The following is a 20895-nucleotide window of genomic DNA, read 5'->3' on the forward strand; positions in this document are numbered from 1 at the left end:
GAACAGAAAGCCTTCCAGAATCTGGACACAAACTGCGTGCCTCTATCGGAAACAATATCAGAGGGAATGCCATGCAACTTAACAATATGGTCGACAAAAGCTTGCGCCAACGTTTTAGCATTGGGTAAACCAGGGAAAGGTACGAAATGAGCCATCTTGCTAAAACGGTCCACCACCACCAGGATCACCGACTTCCCTGAGGAACGAGGAAGATCCGTGATAAAGTCCATGGACAGGTGTGTCCAAGGACGGGAAGGTATGGGTAACGGGAGAAGGGAACCTGAAGGCCGTGAACGAGGGACCTTAGCGCGAGCGCACGTCTCACAAGCAGCCACAAAACCCTCCACCGACTTACGAAGAGCCGGCCACCAAAATCTCCGAGCAATGAGATCTACCGTGGCTCTACTCCCGGGGTGACCAGCAAGAACAGTATCATGATGCTCCTTGAAGAGTTTGTGACGTAGCTCAGGAGGCACAAACAACTTCCCAGAAGGACAACGGGCAGGTGCCTCAGTCTGGGCAGCCTGTACCTCGGCCTCCAAATCAGAATATAGAGCAGAAACAACTACCCCCTCCGCCAAAATGGGACCCGGGTCCTCGGAGTTTCCTCCTCCCGGAAAACAGCGAGAGAGAGCATCAGCCTTCACATTTTTGATCCCAGGGCGGAATGTAACAACAAAATTGAATCTGGAGAAGAACAGAGACCATCTGGCCTGTCTCGGATTCATACGCCTGGCCGACTCCAAGTATGCCAGATTCTTATGGTCGGTAAAAACGGTGATAGGGTGCCTGGCCCCCTCCAACCAATGGCGCCATTCCTCGAAAGCCAACTTGATGGCCAACAACTCCCTATCTCCCACATCATAGTTTTTCTCTGCCGGGGAGAGTTTTTTAGAGAAAAAGGCACAGGGTCGCCATTTGGCAGGAGAAGGGCCCTGGGACAAAACCGCACCCACACCCACCTCGGAAGCATCCACCTCAACAATAAAAGGTAAGGAAACATCGGGATGCACCAAGACGGGAGCAGACGCAAAACTCTCTTTAATCTTAGAAAAAGCTGCAAGCGCCTCCTCCGACCAAGAGGAAAAATCTGCCCCCTTTTTTGTCATGTCAGTGAGGGGTTTGACAACAGAGGAATAATTCAAAATGAACTTTCTGTAATAGTTCGCAAAACCCAGAAACCGCATCAATGCCTTCTGATTCTCGGGAAGCTCCCACTCAAGTACAGCACGGACCTTCTCCGGATCCATGCGAAAACCAGAAGCAGAGAGGAGAAAACCCAGAAATTGAATCTCTGATACTATAAAAACACATTTCTCCAGCTTGGCGTACAATTTATTTTCCCGCAGAATCTGCAGAACCTGAAAAAGATGATCCTGATGGGTCTGAACATCAGGGGAAAAAATCAAAATATCATCAAGATACACCAATACAAATTTCCCCATTAAATGGTAGAAAATACTGTTAACAAAATGCTGAAAGACGGCCGGAGCATTCATCAGGCCGAAAGGCATAACGAGATTCTCGAAATGCCCGTTAGGGGTATTAAAGGCCGTTTTCCATTCATCCCCCTCTCTGACCCTGACCAGGTTGTACGCGCCTCTCAAATCCAATTTGGAAAAAACCTTGGCCCCAACAATTTGGTTGAAGAGGTCCGGGATCAGAGGAAGGGGATAGGGATCGCGAATCGTGATACGGTTCAGCTCCCTAAAATCTAGGCAAGGTCTCAGAGAGCCATCTTTTTTTTTAACAAAAAAAAAAACCCGCGGCAACAGGTGATTTTGAGGGACGAATATGCCCCTTATCGAGACTCTTGGAGATATAGGTTCGCATTGCCGTTCTTTCCGGTTGTGAGAGATTGTAGAGGCGTGCTTTTGGCAGCTTGGCGCCGGGAATGAGGTTAATGGGACAGTCAAACTCCCGGTGAGGAGGTAGCTCCTGAACACCGCTCTCGGAAAACACGTCCGAGAAATCAGAGAGAAATGATGGCACAGTTTTAGTAGACACCTCTGCAAAAGTCGCTGTGAGACAATTCTCTCTACAAAAGTCACTCCACTCATTTATTTGCCTTCCTTGCCAATCAATAGTGGGGTTATGTCTAGTGAGCCAGGGTAACCCCAAAACTAGAGGAGAAGGCAATCCGTTAAGGACAAAACAAGATGCTCTCTAGCGCCACCCTGGCAGACAGGAGAAAACGGGAACTGCAGGTCAGAGGAAAAGCATCAATTCCTACATCAACTTTGCCCAAAGTAGCAGATGAAGCAGAGTTTGATGATTTACCTTTTGAGGTTTTTCTCTTATTATCGCTCTTAGTACAGTTCAAGAATCTCCTAGACGGACAAACATTTGCCAAATAACCTATGCCCCCACAACAAAAACACACCATACTCTGAGGACTAAATCCTCTTTTATCAGGGGCAAGTCGACCTAGCTGCATGGGCTCCTCCTCAGAGGGGACCGAGACAGGATGAGGCCCTTGCACACTGAATGAGTCCGCACCACTGCCCCTAGACTGACAATGGCTGGACAGAGAGGTCTCGTTTCTTTCTCTTAGACGCCTGTCAAGGCGTACCGCCAATGACATGGCAGACTCTAAGGACGTTGGTCTCTCATGGAAAGCAAACGCATCTTTCAATCTCTCTGAGAGACCATGACAGAACTGAATCAGCTGCCCGTCTCCGAAATTCAGAACAATAAAACTCTGCAGACAGTTTGTTCTGGCATAAAAAACGTAAGTTAGATTCGGCCAGCGCAACACGATCCGGGTCATCATATATCTGCCCCAGGGCCACAAAAAAATCTTTCCACGGATCGAAGGGAGGGATCCCCTGATGGCAGCGAAAATGCCCAAGTCTGAGCATTATCCCTGAGCAGGGAGATGGCAATCCTCACCCTCTGCTCTTCATTACCAGAGGAATGGGGACACAAGCAAAAATGGAGTTTGCATGCCTCTCTGAAGCGAACAAAATTCTAACTGCCCCCGGAGAACGTTTCCGGAAGTGAGACCTTTGGCTCGCAACAGACTCCATGAGCCGGAGCAGAGCCCAATGCTTGAAGCTGAGTCATAGATTGACGGAGATCCGCTACCTCCAAAGAAAGACCCTGCATGCGGTCAACCAGGCCAGAAAGCGGATCCATGTCAAAAGAGACGGTTTTGGTGGATTATAATGTCACGGCTGTAAGTGAGCAACTAGAGCATACACAGAAAATAGAGCCACTGACCGGACCCAAACTAGGGAGGATAAAGGGTGACCCGTGTCAGACCCTCAAAGCTTTCCCTATGCTGCTAAGCACATACCCGGATCCTAATGGTGGAATGAGGCATGCCCGCGTACCTAAGACTGATGACCACTGTAACCCCTACAACAGTGGAAGGGGCACGGCCACCGGTGCCCTGCTCAGTATATGGAGGGAACCGTGGTCGCCTCAGATCCGGTCAGAAAACAAACAGATACACTACAATGTCTGCACACTTAGCTGAAGGTGCTGCGGCAGCAGAGAAGACGGATCCAAAGACAGGTGGCAATATCCGGAGTACTTGCTGCAGCAGAACAAAGGTCCAGTGAAAAGATAGCATACAAGTGAAGATACTCAAGCAAGAGCTACAACTCAAATGAGAAATATAATCCACACTCTACAAACGGAGGAGGGGTGATTTAAAGACAGAGAAATCAAACATAGGAGGAACAGCTGGAAGGAAGGAAACAGAAAGTAATGACCTCATCCCAGGGGCGGAGAAACAGAGCAGTGAGAACTCCTCCAAGATCTGGTAGTGACATCATCACAGGGGTGGAGGAACAGAGCTGTGAGAACGTCTCAAAGCTCTGGTAGTGACATCAGCTGAGTCAAGCCATAGGTTTAGGGCCCACCCCTTCCTGAACCCTCTCCACAGGCTGGAAACTAACTCTGTTATTCAGCCTTATGCTACATTCACACAACCGCATCTGTTTTGTGGTCCACAAATGGCAGATCCGCAAAATATGGATGCGGTCCATGTGCATCCCACACTTTTCCCTGGCCCCATTACAGAAAACGGACAAGAATAGGACATGGTCTATAATTTGCGGAGTGGCCTCACAGATGCGACATTTTTTGTGGACACATAGAAATGAATGGGTCTACGTCCGATCCTCAAAAAATGCAGATCGAACGCGGACCTAAAATGTGGTAGTGTCAATATAGCCTTACAGAGTATGCAAAAGGCAGAAAACAGGTAGAAATGAAATAAAGCTACAGAAACACAAAGGACATTTCACATTGCTCATCTCACACCATATTTGATCATTTAACACTTTCACACTGGGTCACTGCGCTTTTAAAAGCCAGGAGTGGGTCATGTAAAAGTATTTAAATATATTTATACGCCCCTTATATCTGTACTATAATTTAAAAAAAGTTTATCTATCATGGCATTATGTGACCGATAAAAGCTTTGTATTTATTATGTATTAGGCCCCTTTCACACGAGCGAGTTTTCCGCATAGCACACGCACTGAATCCTGACCCATTCATTTCAATCGGTCTGTGTACATGAGCGTTTTTTTTTTCACACATCAGTTCTGCGTTGCGTGAAAAATGCATATTCTGTGTTTTTCACGCAGCCATGGCCCCATAGAAGTGAACGGGGCTTCAGTGAAAAACGCATTGCATCCTCAAGCAAGTGCGGATGCAATGCGTTTTTCACTGATGGTTGCTAGGAGATGTTGTTTGTAAACCTTCAGTTTTTTATCACGCACGTGAAAAACGAATCAAAACGCATTGCACTCACGTGGAAAAAACGGAACAACTGAACGCAATCGCAGACAAAACTGACTGAACTTGCTTGCAAAATGGTGCGGTTTCAATGAATGCACCCTGAACGCATCCGGACCTAATCCGTCACGCTCGTGTGAAAGGGGCCTTAGGCCTCATGCACACGACCGTTGTTTTGGTCCGCATCCGAGCCACAGTTTTTGCGGCTCAGATGCAGACCCATTCACTTCAGTGAGGCCGCAAAAGATGTGGACAGCACTCCGTGTGCTGTCTGCATCCGTTGCTCCGTTCCTTGGCTCCGCAAAAAAAATATAACCTGTCCTATTCTTGTCCGTTTTGCGGACAAGAATAGGCAGTTATATCAATGGTTGTCCGTGCTGTTCCGCAAATTGCGGGACGCACACGGATGCCATCTGTGTTTTGCGGATCCGCAATTTGCTGACAGCAAAACACACCACGGTCGTGTGCATGAGGCCTAAGTTTGTGATTAAAAGGTACCTATTTCATACAGCAAATTCCTACTGTTTAACATAGTACAAAGTACAAAGAATAGTACAAAGCCTACAAAGGTTATGCATTTCAAACTTTTGGCATCAAGCCTAAAGTAAAAAATTTTAAAGGTTTTAACAAAACAACATAAAAGATAAGCTGTGTTCACATCTGCGTCATACACTCTCTCATTAGACAGGACAAATAAGTGCTGTACGCAGAAATATATTTGCAGCCAAAACGACAGACACCCTGACGGAACCCAACAGGCCTAAATCAATGGGATGTGTCAGTATGTATCATGCAACATATCCCTTCAGTTAAAAAAATTAAAGCTACAACGTAGCTATAAACTGAGCCCAATTACAACAGAATAATATAGCTTAATTTGTATGACAATAAGCACTGTACATGACTGGTAATAACATGTCAGGATACTTTTAAATCCATTGCTTTGTACAGGTGAAACTCAAAAAATTAGAATATCGTGCAAAGTCCATTTATTTCAGAAACTCAACTTAAAAGGTGAAGCTAACATATGAGATAGACTCATTACATGCAAAGCGAGATATTTCAAGCCTTTGTTATATTTTTGATGATTATGGCTTACAGCTTATGAAACCCCAAAGTCACAATTTTAAGGTACCCTTTGCTCAGGGGGTATGGATTAATTAGCTGACTAGAGTGTGACACTTTGAGCCTAGAATATTGAACCTTTTCACAAAATTCTAATTTTAGCTGCATTAATGCAGTTCCTTTTAATTTGCATTACTGAAATAAATGGACTTTTGCACAATATTCTAATTTTTCGAGTTTCACCTGTATTTCGTTTTTTTTAGCACTGGATGAGAAAATATTTCTGTGGTTGAAAATAATATGTCAGGTTAGTGACATGATCATAATGGAATTCTGCAGAATAGAAGTTTTGCTTGTGATATAAAACATGCAGTTCAAGAGAAAAAGCAGATTTTCATTTACTGTGGAATGCTCCTATGTCTAATCCTAACCTGAGTACAGCCACAGCTAATAACATTTCTATTAGACACAGAAGGATGTACAACATCAAAGACTCCTCTAAAGTGTAAAATCAAAACTTTTTTTTCTTGTTTTAGGAAACTGTATACAACTATGAAATGAATCACCCTACACCACCTGTGCCACTATATGCAGATTCATTTAAATGGAAAGGCCATGGGCAGATATATATATATATATATATATATATATATATATACAGTACAGACCAAAAGTTTGGACACACCTTCTCATTCAAAGAGTTTTCTTTATTTTCATGACTATGAAAATTGTAGATTCACACTGAAGGCATCAAAACTATGAATTAACACATGTGGAATTATATACATAACAAACAAGTGTGAAACAACTGAAAATACGTAATATTCTAGGTTCTTCAAAGTAGCCACCTTTTGCTTTGATTACTGCTTTGCACACTCTTGGCATTCTTTTGATGAGCTTCAAGAGGTAGTCCCCTGAAATGGTTTTCACTTCACAGGTGTGCCCTGTCAGGTTTAATAAGTGTGATTTCTTGCCTTATAAATGGGGTTGGGACCATCAGTGGCATTGAGGAGAAGTCAGGTGGATACACAGCTGATAGTCCTACTGAATAGACTGTTAAAATTTGTATTATGGCAAGAAAAAAGCAGCTAAGTAAATAAAAACGAGTGGCCATCATTACTTTAAGAAATGAAGGTCAGTCAGCCGAAAAATTGGGAAAACTTTAAAAGTAAGGGCTATTTGACCATGAAGGAGAGTGATGGGGTGCTGCGCCAGATGACCTGGCCTCCACAGTCACCGGACCTGAACTCAATCGAGATGGTTTGGGGTGAGCTGGACCGCAGAGTGAAGGCAAAAGGGCCAACAAGTGCTAAGCATCTCTGGGAACTCCTTTAAGACTGTTGGAAGACCATTTCAGGGGACTACCTCTTGAAGCTCATCAAGAGAATGCCAAGAGTGTGCAAAGCAGTAATCAAAGCAAAAGGTGGCTACTTTGTAGAACCTAGAATATGACATATTTTCAGTTGTTTAACACTTGTTTGTTATGTATATAATTCCACATGTGTTAATTCATAGTTTTGATGCCTTCAGTGTGAATCTACAATTTTCATAGTCATAAAAATAAAGAAAACTCTTTGAATGAGAAGGTGTGTCCAAACTTTTGGTCTGTACTGTATATATTAGAATAATTGAATTATGAGGTGGCTCACCTGCTAACTTATCTAGACTGGGTGCTCTAACTTTTTGACTCACCCTGTCTATCTCAAATGTACGTTTATTCTAGTATAGTTAGGCACACCTACATCAGGACACACCATGGATTCAGTAATATTAGTGAAACTTGATTATATTTATTAAGCATCTCTGGGAACTCCTTCAAGACTGTTGGAAGACCATTTCAGGGGACTACCCCTTGAAGCTCATCAAGAGAATGCCAAGAGTGTGCAAAGCAGTAATCAAAGCAAAAGGTGGCTACTTTGAAGAACCTAGAATATGACATATTTTCAGTTGTTTCACACTTGTTTGTTATGTATATAATTCCACATGTGTTAATTCATAGTTTTGATGCCTTCATAGTCATGAAAATAAAGAAAACTCTTTGAATGAGAAGGTGTGTCCAAACTTTTGGTCTGTACTGTATATATTTTATTTTTTTAAGTTTCCTATTTTCTGAATCAGAGCTCGTCATATAGACACCTAAACCAAGCTGCAGGGGAGCTGACAACCCTGTAAGAGACTACACCGGGATCGCAGTCACAGGTAATAGTAGCCAACCCGAGAGTACACAATCCAACACCTAACTACCTCCCTTGTCCAAGCTAAAACTCCCACTCATTGTGTCTACATAACAGCTTGACGCGTTTCATCATATTGAATCATCAGGAGCAAGATGCACATGAGAATGATAGGAAAATAACAAACACGCTGCCACACTGATGGTGTGTGACAGCGTCTTCAGCACTATGACGGCCGCGTCGAGCGTTATGACATCAGATGTTTTGTCAATTGCAGATCCACGGGTTTGGTCTATCTGGCCACCTGTGTGTGTGGGTTGCAATATGTTGGTAAGACGATCCGAGAATTTAGTTGCAGGATCGGCGAACATCTGAATGACATCAGGAAGAATGCTGACAGTCCTATTGTACGCCACATTAATATACACCACTCGGGGGATGTGCACTCCATCAGTTTTCAAGGCATTAAAAATTGTAGGACCATCCCCGAGAGGGGGTAATTTTGATCAGCGTGTCCTTCAAAAAGAAGTCCAGTGGACGTTTAGACTGAGTACAGTCCATCCTGCTGGTCTGAATGATCACATTTCTTTTGCCTGTTTTATCAACTAGTGATGGTAATTGTAGGGGGTATGGAACTTTTCTACTCTGCCTGGTACGGCTGTTCATGCTGCCCTGTTAATCCTTGACTATGTCGGGTTGCTTTTTTGGCACCATATTGACATTGGATGCATCCCCCACATTTAGATTGGTAATATTATGTTCATGGTGCAGGTACCTGTCTATGTGCTTATTCATGTCAACTATAGGAGGTATGCAATTCTCACTGTGCTTGGTACGACTGTCCAAGCTGTCCTGTTAACCCCTGATTATACTGGGTGGGACCAGTTTTGAATGGATAATTGCTCCCCTGGCACCATATTGATATTGGATGCATCCCCCATATTAAATTGCCTGTATTATGATCATAGTGTGGGTACCCGTTCAGGCGGGCTAACCAGGGTTGTTTTTATTACAGGTCATGTTGTACCTCCTGTGGGGAATCGCTCTGGTAGACTGGGTGTGCGGACGAAGTACAGAGGCAAATTACCAGTTCTTAAATCAAATTTCAGTGTTTATTCACACATAAAGCAAAAACAAAATGCTCGAAATAAATTCTTTATTAACTTCAACTTTTCTTCATATAACACTTCCGCCTCCGCAGCAAATAGTCCATGTACAAAACACGTGTTGAATGAAGTATCACAAAATGGCGGTATGCATAAGATGGTGGTTCAACTGTTCAATCTTGTCATTCAACATAAAATGGTGGATATATTTCTCTCTTGAGTATCTGTACTCTCACTTTAAGATATTTAAGCACTTTATGATCTCTCTGAGAGGTATATATGAGGTCTAACTAATAGTTCACTTGCTGAATCTGGTCTCAATTAGCAATATGCAGTTAGCAGTAACTATTTGCAGATTTGTTAAGTATGGTCTGGTTGTATGCAATTTGGATTGCAATATGGAATTTGAATTTGGATTGTGAAATATGTAGTTTGCAATTGAATTTGTAGTTTGCAATTGTATGGTGGAACTGTAAGTAAACATACATATAACAAGTTCAGTATACAGTTCTAATCACTATATTAACAGTAGGAACATTATATAACTGTTTTAAATACCTATTTTGGCCTCTCTGCTTCCATAAAACGCAGCTCTTAGTGGAGTGAATGTCTGTTCAGCTTCTCTCCTCTGGTGTAATGATTCTAGCAGCTCCTGCTAGGGAATTTCCCACACAGGCAGTGTGTGAGGCTGGCTGTGATTGGTCAAAACTCCTGCTGTGTGAGAGGCTGGCTGTGATTGGTCGAGACTTCTGCCCAACAACAACAGTTTAACTCTATGCTTTCTTTTGTTTTCTGCTGTGTCATTGAGCTTACCTTACATTATATAATGAATCTTAAAGGCATATTATCTTTTCTGCTTCTGTGAACACAAAATATAACAGTTACATGACATCCAAACATGAAGTCACTGTAAATAACTCTGCTTTTGTCTTTAACACACAAACATAGGAACTGTATTAAGGTTATTGGCAGGTTTAGCTGTATAAAAATATAAGCTATATTAGCAACCTAGGACTGGTCTTTGCTGGCCAGCTACATAGCCCTCCAGCACGGCACAAGCCTCAGATCCCTGCACACACACCTCCTGAGCTCCACTGTCAGACTAAGGTAATCCTCCTCACCTGGCAGTGCTGGCTGGTTTTTAGGCCTGGCAAAACCCGGCCTGGAATATGGGGAGTAGTCACCCACCCAGCACTGACTACTCCCAGTAAGAGCCATCACGGATCAGCTATACAGCTATACTAAGTATTAAGGTGTCAAACAGCAACTGCTACTGACATATAAAAACCTCGGTGACACGTACCTATCATCCGCGATGATTCCTTGTACCTTCTTACATACCTCCCCCCTTTTTCAACCCTGAGGGGGTGAACACATACAGTGTACTCGGGACAGTGCATACGCGTTTCCCTGCAACCGGCCTGCCCTGTGTTCTACGGAGAACTTAAAGTTCTGTAAGGACATGAACCACCTGGTGACTCAGGCATTTCTCTCTTTGGCCTGGCTCATCCACTTGAGAGGGGAGTGGTCAGTCACCAGGCGGAATGTTCTCCCCAACAAATAATAGCGGAGAGACTCCGAATGCCCACTTGATAGCCAGGGACTCTCTCTCCACTATACTGTACCTGGTCTCGGCTGGGGTGAGCTTGCGGCTTAGGAAGACAACGGGATGCTCCTCCCCGTTGACTTCCTGAGACAGTACAGCACCGAGGCCTACTTCGGAGGCATCTGTTTGCACTATGAATTCCCGCTTGAAGTCGGGCGTCACCAAAACCGAGGACCCATACAGGGCCGACTTCAAAGCGGAGAAAGCCTCTTCTGCCAGGTCATTCCATTGAACCATCACTGACTTGCGTCCCTTCAATAACCCTGTCAATGGCGTGGCTACAGTAGCAAAGTGTGGAATAAATCTCATGTAATAGCCTATCATTCCTAGCAATGACTTTACTTGTTTAGTGGTGACAGGTCGGGGCCAATTTCTTATCACCTCTATTTTGTTTACTTGGGGATTGATCACTCCGCGCCCAATGACATACCCCAGGTATTTTGTCTCCTCTAACCCTATCGCACATTTTTTGAGGTTAGCTGTTAGTCCCGCCTTCCGAAGGGAATCCACTACAGACTGCACTTTGGGTAGGTGACTTTCCAAATGGTACTGTGGATGACAATATCGTCCAGGTAAGCCGAAGCGTACTGACGATGTGGACGCAGCACAATGTCTATAAGCCGTTGAAAAGTGGCGTGGGCACCATGCAAACCAAAGGGTAGCACCTTGTACTGATACAGCCTTTCAGGTGTGATGAAGGCAGTTTTCTCTTTGGCAGCCTCCATTAAGGGCACCTGCCAGTACCCTTTCGTGAGGTCCAAAACATAAAAATACTGGGCTTGTCCTAACCTCTCGATAAGCAAATCCACCCGGGGCATGGGATACGCATAGAATAGAACAAACCGCGAGGATGTCTGCCATATAGCAATTCTAAGGGCGAGAACCCAGTAGAGTCCTGGGGCACCTCTCGCACAGTGAACATGAGATAGAGCAGTAGAAGCACATCTATAGACACCACCCTTTTTAACATGGTTTTAAATGTTTTATTAAACCTTTCAACCAGACCGTCCGTTTGCGGATGGTAAACGGACGTCCGTAACTGTTTGGTATACAGCAACTTACAGAGCTTCCTCATGACCTTAGACATAAAAGAGGTCCCCTGGTCAGTCAGAACCTCCTCAGGTAGTCCCACTCGTGAGAACATTTCCATTAGCTCCTTAGCTATCAGTTTAGCCGATGTATGTTGCAGTGGCACTGCCTCCGGGTACCGAGTGGCGTAATCTAGGACGACCAGGATGTGTTGGTGTCCTCTAGCGGAATTTGGTACTGGGCCTACGAGGTCCATTGCGATTCGCTCAAACGATACCTCAATGATCGGGAGAGGTACCAAGGGACTGCGGAAAAGGTGCTGGGGGCTAGTTGCCTGGCAGGTCGGGCAAGACTTACAGAATTCGTCCAGCTCTCTAACACACTGGGCCAGTAAAACAGTTGGAGTATCCAGTCCTGTGTTTTCTGCATTCCCAGATGCCCCCCAAGAACATGTTGGTGGGCTAACTCTAACACGAGTTTGCGATAAGCCTTGGGCACCATTAAACTGTTAAATATGTTCACCATGCAGTTGGTTTACCTAATACAACATATCCTGATGAACCACAAAACGGGGAAACACCGACTCTGCCCCTGGTTGTTGTGGTTCACCATCTACTATTAATACATTTCACTAAGCTCGGGATAGGGTTGGGTCTAGGTGTTGTGCAGTACCAAAATGATCCCCAGAGGCATTAAGGTCAGCCAGCTCAGGCTCCGGCGGCAAGTCCTCTACATCTCCCACCATTACATTCAGTGGGGTTGTCCCCCCCTCTTCCACTGCTGGCCCTTCGGCTTCAGGTACCCAGGGTTCTGGCCTCCCCCTGGAGCCTGGCCACTCTGCTGGGGTTACCCCTGTCTCATAGGTATCAGTCACTCTCGTTGCAGACCACAGTGCCGGGAAGTCTCTCCCTATTATAAGTTCGTAGTGTAAATTTGTGGCAACTGCTACTTCGTGAGTCCACCTGCCGGCCCCTTTGGTTAGAGACACCAGGGCGATGGGATAGTCTTTTAAGTCTCCATGGATGCACATGACCCCAACTTTCCAGCCAGTATACTCTGTGGACCGTACCAGGGGAGCCCTTACTAGGGACACCAGACTCCCTGAGTCCAGCAGAGCCTCCGCTGGAGTGTCTCCCACTTCTACCCGCCAGCAGACTGAGCCAGGTCCGTAGGGGGTACACCCCGGGTGGGTTTGGTTGGTACAAGTCGCCGGGACTGGGATGGAGATTTACGGGGTTTGACGGCCCCCCTCCAAAAAAGAACCCCCCGTAAGATTCTTAGTAGGGTTGTTTCGATACCAAAAATTTGATTCGGTTTCGATAACATAAAAAAGTATTGCAATACTCGATACCATTCAATACCACGCGAAAAAAAAAAATGCCAGAAAAAGCCGCGTGCATTCCGCATTTTATGGAACGTCCGGCCCATAATCGAACAGTCCTATCCTATTTTTTGGGGGGACAAGGTCACTAAAAAAAATAGCGAATCACGCAGTTTTTCATTTTTTTCTTTTACGGCGTTCACCGCATAGGAGATATTTTTTTGTATTTTGATAGTTGGGACTTTTCGGACGTGGTGATATGTAACATTTTATTTATTTATTGTTTATATATTTTATATGTAAAATTGGGAAAGGGGGTGTTTTATACTTAATATTTTGTTGTGGTTTTTTAAACTTTTTTTTTTTTTCTTTTTTTTTTACAGTTTATTTAATTATTTCCACCCTTCGGGGCTAGAACCTGGGATCTTTTAATCCCTTCTCCTATTCACCCTGATAGAGATCTATTAGGGTGAATAAGATCTCACATTCTCCCTGCTGCCCTGTGCATAGTGCACACAGCAGCAGGGAGATTACCATGGCAGCCAAGGCTTCAGTAGCGTCCTGGCTGCCATGGTAACAGATCGTAGCCCCAGGATTACACTGCTGGGTCTCCGATCAGAAGCTGCCACTGCCACCAATGAAGAGGAGGGGAGGGGACCCTGTGAAGGGGGGAGAGCGCACTGCACCACCAATGTTTTTAATACTCTGGGGGGGGCGCACTGCGCCACCAATGATAGTTAACGTTTACTATACAAATTCAGCCGGCAGCAGAAACACATTGCTGGCACCCGACCTCTGACAGGGCGCTGCAATCAGCGGCAGTTAACCCCTCAGGTGCGGCACCTGAGGGGTAATTGCCGCAGATCGCAGCGCCCTGTCAGAGGCAGGGTGCCAGCAATGTGTTTCTGCCGCCGCCTGCATTTGTAATCTATTAAACGTTAGTTATCATTAGTGGTGCATTGGCCACAGCCCCTCCTCCGCCCCTCTGCGCCCTCATTAGAGGGAGCAACACTGTGCTGCTGAGGGAATATGGCGCACGCTGAGAGCAGTGGGATCAATATTCTCTGATACTGGCTAAAAGTATCGATTGGGTATCGAAAGTTCGATACCCGAAACAACCCTAATTCTTAGTAGCCTCGTAGCGCTTCACCAGGTCCACCATTTCCAGGGCAGTGCTGGAGAGGGGATGGCAGAGCCCTCCAGAACATATCAGCCAATAGTCTATCCAGCATAGCTGTGGGACTCAGCACATCAGGCTGTAGCCACTTTTCCAAAGCTGGAATAAGTCATAATACTGGGGTCTTGCAGGCTCCGCCGGCTTAAACCCCCACTGATTTTCCCACTAAGCCCAGACCAACACATTCACCCCCAGTCTTGCCAAAATCTCACTCTTTACTTTGTGGTAGTCTGTTGCTTGATCGTCCGGCAAGTCGAAATACACCCGCTGGGAATCGGATGCCAGAAACGGAGCAACGACCTCAGCCCTCTGGTCTCGGGGTAGCTTCTCCCTTGTGGCCACTTTCTCGTACATCGCCAGATAGGTTTCGATGTCTGCGGGTGTCATCTTAGGAATCGCGGCACAGACTGCTTTCCGGGCATCATGGACGTTCGGGGTTGCTCCTGCTGTCTGCAAAGCCATCATATGTTGTAGCAGCAACTAATTGGTCTCCTGCTGCTGCTTATTAGCCTCGAGTTGGTGCAGGCCTGTCTCGCTGCTGCAGATTAGCCTCCATGAGGGCCTTCACAACAGTCTCCATTTTGTTGTAATACAGCTGGTTTAATGTACGACATACAACCGTGCCTGGAAAAATGCAGAACCCAAAAATATCGGTGTTAACGCCAACCTCACTGCTTCTGCCCGCATCCTCCACCAATTGTGAGTATTCGCTCTGGTAGACTGGGTGTGCGGATGCAGTACAGAGGCAAATTACCAGTTCTTAAATCTAATTTCCGTGTTTATTCACAGATAAAGCATAAACAAAACGTCACTTTGCAGTTAGTTGGTGTTAGTTCACACACAATGGAAAGTCCACATAGCAAAAACCACCTTGTTGTCAGTTCTGCCTCCAGCAGTCCAGGCTTTTAGGGGGCCTGTTTCCCTTACAGACGGGTCTCAGACCTCCAGCACGGCACAAGCCTCAAATACCAGCACACACACTTCCTGAGCTCCACTTTTAGACTGAGGTAATCCTCCTCACCTGGCAGTGCTGTCTGGTTTTTAGGCCTGGCAAAACCTGGCCTGGAACATTGGGAGCAGTCACCCACCCAGCACTTTGACTACTCCCAGTAAGAGCCAGCCATACTAAGTATTAAGGTGTCAAACAGCTCTTACTCCACTGAGGCCAGGAACCTCGGTGACACGTACCTATCATCCACGATGATTCCTTGTAACTCCTTATAACATTGTTTGGTAACTGTCCCCATTATTCCTAAGACCATGTTGCCCTCTGAGTTTCTATGTCTAGTTTATCCCTTCTTGCCCTTGCATTCTAGGGGGGTGAGTGACTTATTTTGTGTGCGGATGCGAGTGGACAGGCAGTCAAACGCCTGGCCCTGCCCCATCACTCCGATTGGCTGCAGGTCTGCCCAGCCTCCCACCTATTTATACCCGCTCCACGGCCGTCATAGTGCTGGAGACGCTGTCACACACCATCATTCTCATGCGCATCTTGCTCCTGATGATTCAATATGATAAAATGCGTTGAGCCGTTATGTAGACACAATGAGTGGGAGTTTTAGCTGGAACTAGGGAGGTAGTTAGGTGTTGGATTGTGTACTCCAGGGTTGGTTACTGTTACCTGTGACTGCGATCCCGGTGTAGTCTCTTACAGGGTTGTCAGCTCCCCTCCAGCTTGGTTTATCCTAGCAGGGGATAACTATTGACTATACCTTCCTTTTGTCCAACACCTGTATATATACAGTGGATATAAAAAGTCTACACACCCCTGTTAAAAGAATTGTTGCTCTACATACAGATGGCCTAGGCTATAAGAAGATTGCCAACAACCTGAAACTGAGCTGTAGCACGGTGGCCAAGATCATACAGCTGTTTAACAAGACAGGTTCCACACAGAATAGGCCTTGCCATGGTCAACCAAAGTTGAGTGCACATGCTCAGCATCATATCTAGGTTGTCTTTTCATAATAGACACATGAGTGCTGCCAGCATTGCTGCAGAGTTTAAAGGGGTGGGGGGTCAGCCTGTCAGTGCTCAGACCATACGCCACACTCTGCAACAAATTTGTCTGCATGACTGTCGCCCCAAAAGGAAGCCTCTTCAAAGATGATGCACTTAGGGGTGTACTCATTTTTATTGCCAGTAGTTTTTAAGTGTTGTGTGTTGTTATTTTGAGGGCACACCAAATTTACACTGTTATACAAGCTGTACACTGACTACTTTATATTGTATCAAAGTGTCATATCTTCAGTGTTGTCCCATGAAAAGATATAATAAAATATTTACAAAAATGTGAGGGGTGTACATATATACACTGCTCAAAAAAATAAAGGGAACACTTAAACAACACAATGTAACTCCAAGTTAATCACACTTCTGTGAAAGCAAACTGTCCACTTAGGAAGCAACACTGAGTGACAATCAATTTCACATGCTGTTGTGCAAATGGGATAGACAACAAGTGGAAATTATAGGCAATTAGCAAGACACCCCCAATAAAGGAGTGGTTCTGCAGGTGGTGACCACAGACCACTTCTCAGTTCCTATGCTTCCTGGCTGATGTTTTGGTCATTTTTGAATGCTGGCGGTGCTTTCACTCTAGTGGTAGCATGAGACGGAGTCTACAACCCACACAAGTGGCTCAGGTAGTGCAGCTTATCCAGGATGGCACATCAATGCGAGCTGTGGCAAGAAGGTTTGCTGTGTCTGTCAGCGTAGTGTCCAGAGAATGGAGGCGCTACCAGGAGACAGGCCAGTACATCAGTAGACGTGGAGGAGGCCGTAGGAGGGCAACAACCCAGCAGCAGGACCGCTACCTCCGCCTTTGTGCAAGGAGGAACAGGAGGAGCACTGCCAGAGCCCTGCAAAATGACCTCCAGCAGGCCACAAATGTGCATGTGTCTGCTCAAACGGTCAGAAACAGACTCCATGAGGGTGATATGAGGGCCTGACGTCCACAGGTGGGGGTTGTGCTTACAGCCCAACACCGTGCAGGACGTTTGGCATTTGCCAGAGAACACCAAGATTGGAAAATTCGCCACTAGCGCCCTGTGCTCTTCACAGATGAAAGCAGGTTCACACTGAGCACATGTGACAGACGTGACAGAGTCTGGAGACGCCGTGGAGAACATTCTGCTGCCTGCAACATCCTCCAGCATGACCGGTTTGGCATTGGGTCAGTAATGGTGTGGGGTGGCATTTCTTTGGAGGGTCGCGCAGCCCTCCATGTGCTCGCCAGAGGTAACCTGACTGCCATTAGGTACCGAGATGAGATCCTCAGACCCCTTGTGAGACCATATGCTGGGGCGGTTGGCCCTGGGTTCCTCCTAATGCAAGACAATGCTAGAACTCATGTGGCTGGAGTGTGTCAGCAGTTCCTGCAAGACGAAGGCATTGATGCTATGGACTGGCCCGCCCGTTCCCCAGACCTGAATCCAATTGAGCACATCTGGGACATCATGTCTCGCACTATCCTACAACGTCACGTTGCACCACAGACTGTCCAGGAGTTGGCAGATGCTTTAGTCCAGGTCTGGGAGGAGATCCCTCAGGAGACCGTCCGCCACCTCATCAGGAGCATGCACAGGCGTTGTAGGGAGGTCATACAGGCACGTGGAGGCAACACACACTACTGAGCCTCATTTTGACTTGTTTTAAGGACATTACATCAAAGTTGGATCAGCCTGTAGTGTGTTTTTCCACTTTAATTTTGAGTGTGACTCCAAATCCAGACCTCCATGGGTTGAAAAATTTGATTTCCTTTTTTTTTTTTTGTGTGATTTTGTTGTCGGCACATTCAACTATGTAAAGAACAAAGTATTTCAGAAGAATATTTGATTAACTCAGATCTAGGATGTGTTATTTTTGTGTTCCCTTTATTTTTTTGAGCAGTGTATATACAGTGTATATATATATATATATACAGTAAAGACCAAATGTTTGGACACACCTTCTCATTCAAAGAGTTTTCTTTATTTTCATGACTATGAAGGCATCAAAACTATGAATTAACACATGTGGAATTATATACATAACAAACAAGTGTGAAACAACTGAAAATATGCAATATTCTAGGTTCTTCAAAGTAGCCACCTTTTGCTTTGATTACTGCTTTGCACACTCTTGGCATTCTCTTGATGAGCTTCAAGAGGTAGTCCCCTGAAATGGTCTTCCAACAGTCTTGAAGGAGTTCCCAGAGATGCTTAGCACTTGTTGGCCCTTTTGCCTTCACTCTGCGGTCCAGCTCACCCCAAACCATCTCGATTGGGTTCAGGTCCGGTGACTGTGGAGGCCAGGTCATCTGGTGCAGCACCCCATCACTCTCCTTCATGGTCAAATAGCCCTTACTTTCAAAGTTTTCCCAATTTTTCGGCTGACTGACTGCCTTAATTTCTTAAAGTAATGATGGCCACTCGTTTTTCTTTACTTAGCTGCTTTTTTCTTGCCATAATACAAATTCTAACAGTCTATTCAGTAGGACTATCAGCTGTGTATCCACCTGACTTCTCCTCAACGCAACTGATGGTCCCAACCCCATTTATAAGGCAAGAAATCCCACTTATTAAACCTGACAGGGCACACCTATGAAGTGAAAACCATTTCAGGGGACTACCTCTTGAAGCTCATCAAGAGAATGCCAAGAGTGTGCAAAGCAGTAATCAAAGCAAAAGGTGGCTACTTTGAAGAACCTAGAATATTACATATTTTCAGTTGTTTCACACTTGTTTGTTATGTTTATAATTCCACATGTGTTAATTCATAGTTTTGATGCCTTCAGTGTGAATCTACAATTTTCATAGTCATGAAAATAAAGAAAACTCTTTGAATGAGAAGGTGTGTCCAAACTTTTGGTCTGTACTGTATATATTAGAATAATTGAATTATGAGGTGGCTCACCTGCTAACTTATCTAGACTGGGTGCTCTAACTTTTTGACTCACCCTGTCTATCTCAAATGTACGTTTATTCTAGTATAGTTAGGCACACCTACATCAGGACACACCATGGATTCAGTAATATTAGTGAAACTTGATTATATTTATTAATATTGTATATTAAAATATCTCCCTAAAAAACTTCATTAAAACATCCTAAAATACACACTAATAACCAATTGTTGATAGCCCACTATGAGTTAAATAGTTGCTTCTAAAGACAATGTAACCTGCAAACACAAAATTAAATTAGCTATGGTTTGCACCATATAAATGTATCTCAATGACAGTGTGTATCATTAAGATATGTATAACATACGGTGCAAACCTGCAGACAATAATGTAAATTCCTTAATATAGGCAAGTAAAAGTTATTGAATGTCACAATTATATATCTTGTGTCGATATTGTTAATTAATATTCATTTGTCTTTTAGAAAAAACACTATTCTGCTCTGCATCGGCTGTCCCCTCCGTGCCACAGAACAGGTAAATATATAACAAGTCTCTTTAGGGGTTTTTCACTGAATCCCATATATATTGTGATATTATTTCAGATGACATCAGTCCATGTACTGTTATACTGATTATTAGAGGTCACGGTATTGATTTTGTGAATTATCATATATTGCGCAATGAAATTCACTAATTCTCTATATGCTATAACTATACTAGAATAAATGTACATATATATATATATATATATATATATATATATATATACACACTCACCTAAAGAATTATTAGGAACACCTGTTCTATTTCTCATTAATGCAATTATCTAGTCAACCAATCACATGGCAGTTGCTTCAATGCATTTAGGGATGTGCTCCTGGTCAAGACAATCTCCTGAACTCCAAACTGAATGTCAGAATGGGAAAGAAAGGTGATTTAAGCAATTTTGAGTGTGGCATGGTTGTTGGTGCCAGACGGGCCGATCTGAGTATTTCACAATCTGCTCAGTTACTGGGATTTTCACGCACAACCATTTCTAGGGTTTACAAAGAATGGTGTGAAAAGGGAAAAACATCCAGTATGCGGCAGTCCTGTGGGCAAAAATGCCTTGTGGATGCTAGAGGTCAGAGGAGAATGGGCCGACTGATTCAAGCTGATAGAAGAGCAACGTTGACTGAAATAACCACTCGTTACAACCGAGGTATGCAGCAAAGCATTTGTGAAGCAGAAAAACCCACCGGGTACCACTCATCTCCACTACAAATAGGAAAAAGACTGACTGTTGAAGACTGGAAAAATGTTGCCTGGTCTGATGAGTCTCGATTTCTGTCGAGACATTCAAATGGTAGAGTCCGAATTTGGCGTAAACAGAATGAGAACATGTATCCATCCTCTGATGGCTACTTCCAGCAGGATAATGCACCATGTCACAAAGCTCGAATCATTTCAAATTGGTTTCTTGAACATGACAATGAGTTCACTGTACTAAAATGGCCCCCACAATCACCAGATCTCAACCCAATAGAGCATCTTTGGGATGTGGTGGAACGGGAGCTTCGTGCCCTGGATGTGCATCCCTCAAATCTCCATCCACTGCAAGATGCTATCCTATCAATATTGGCCAACATTTCTAAAAATGCTATTAGCACCTTGCTGAATCAATGCCACGTAGAATTAAGGCAGTTCTGTAATCAAAAGGGGGTCCAACACCGTATTAGTATGGTGTTCCTAATAATTCTTTAGGTGAGTGTATATATATATATATATATATACTACCT

Source organism: Bufo bufo, chromosome 3 (assembly GCF_905171765.1).
Source record: "Bufo bufo chromosome 3, aBufBuf1.1, whole genome shotgun sequence".
Classification (NCBI taxonomy): Eukaryota; Metazoa; Chordata; class Amphibia; order Anura; family Bufonidae; genus Bufo; species Bufo bufo.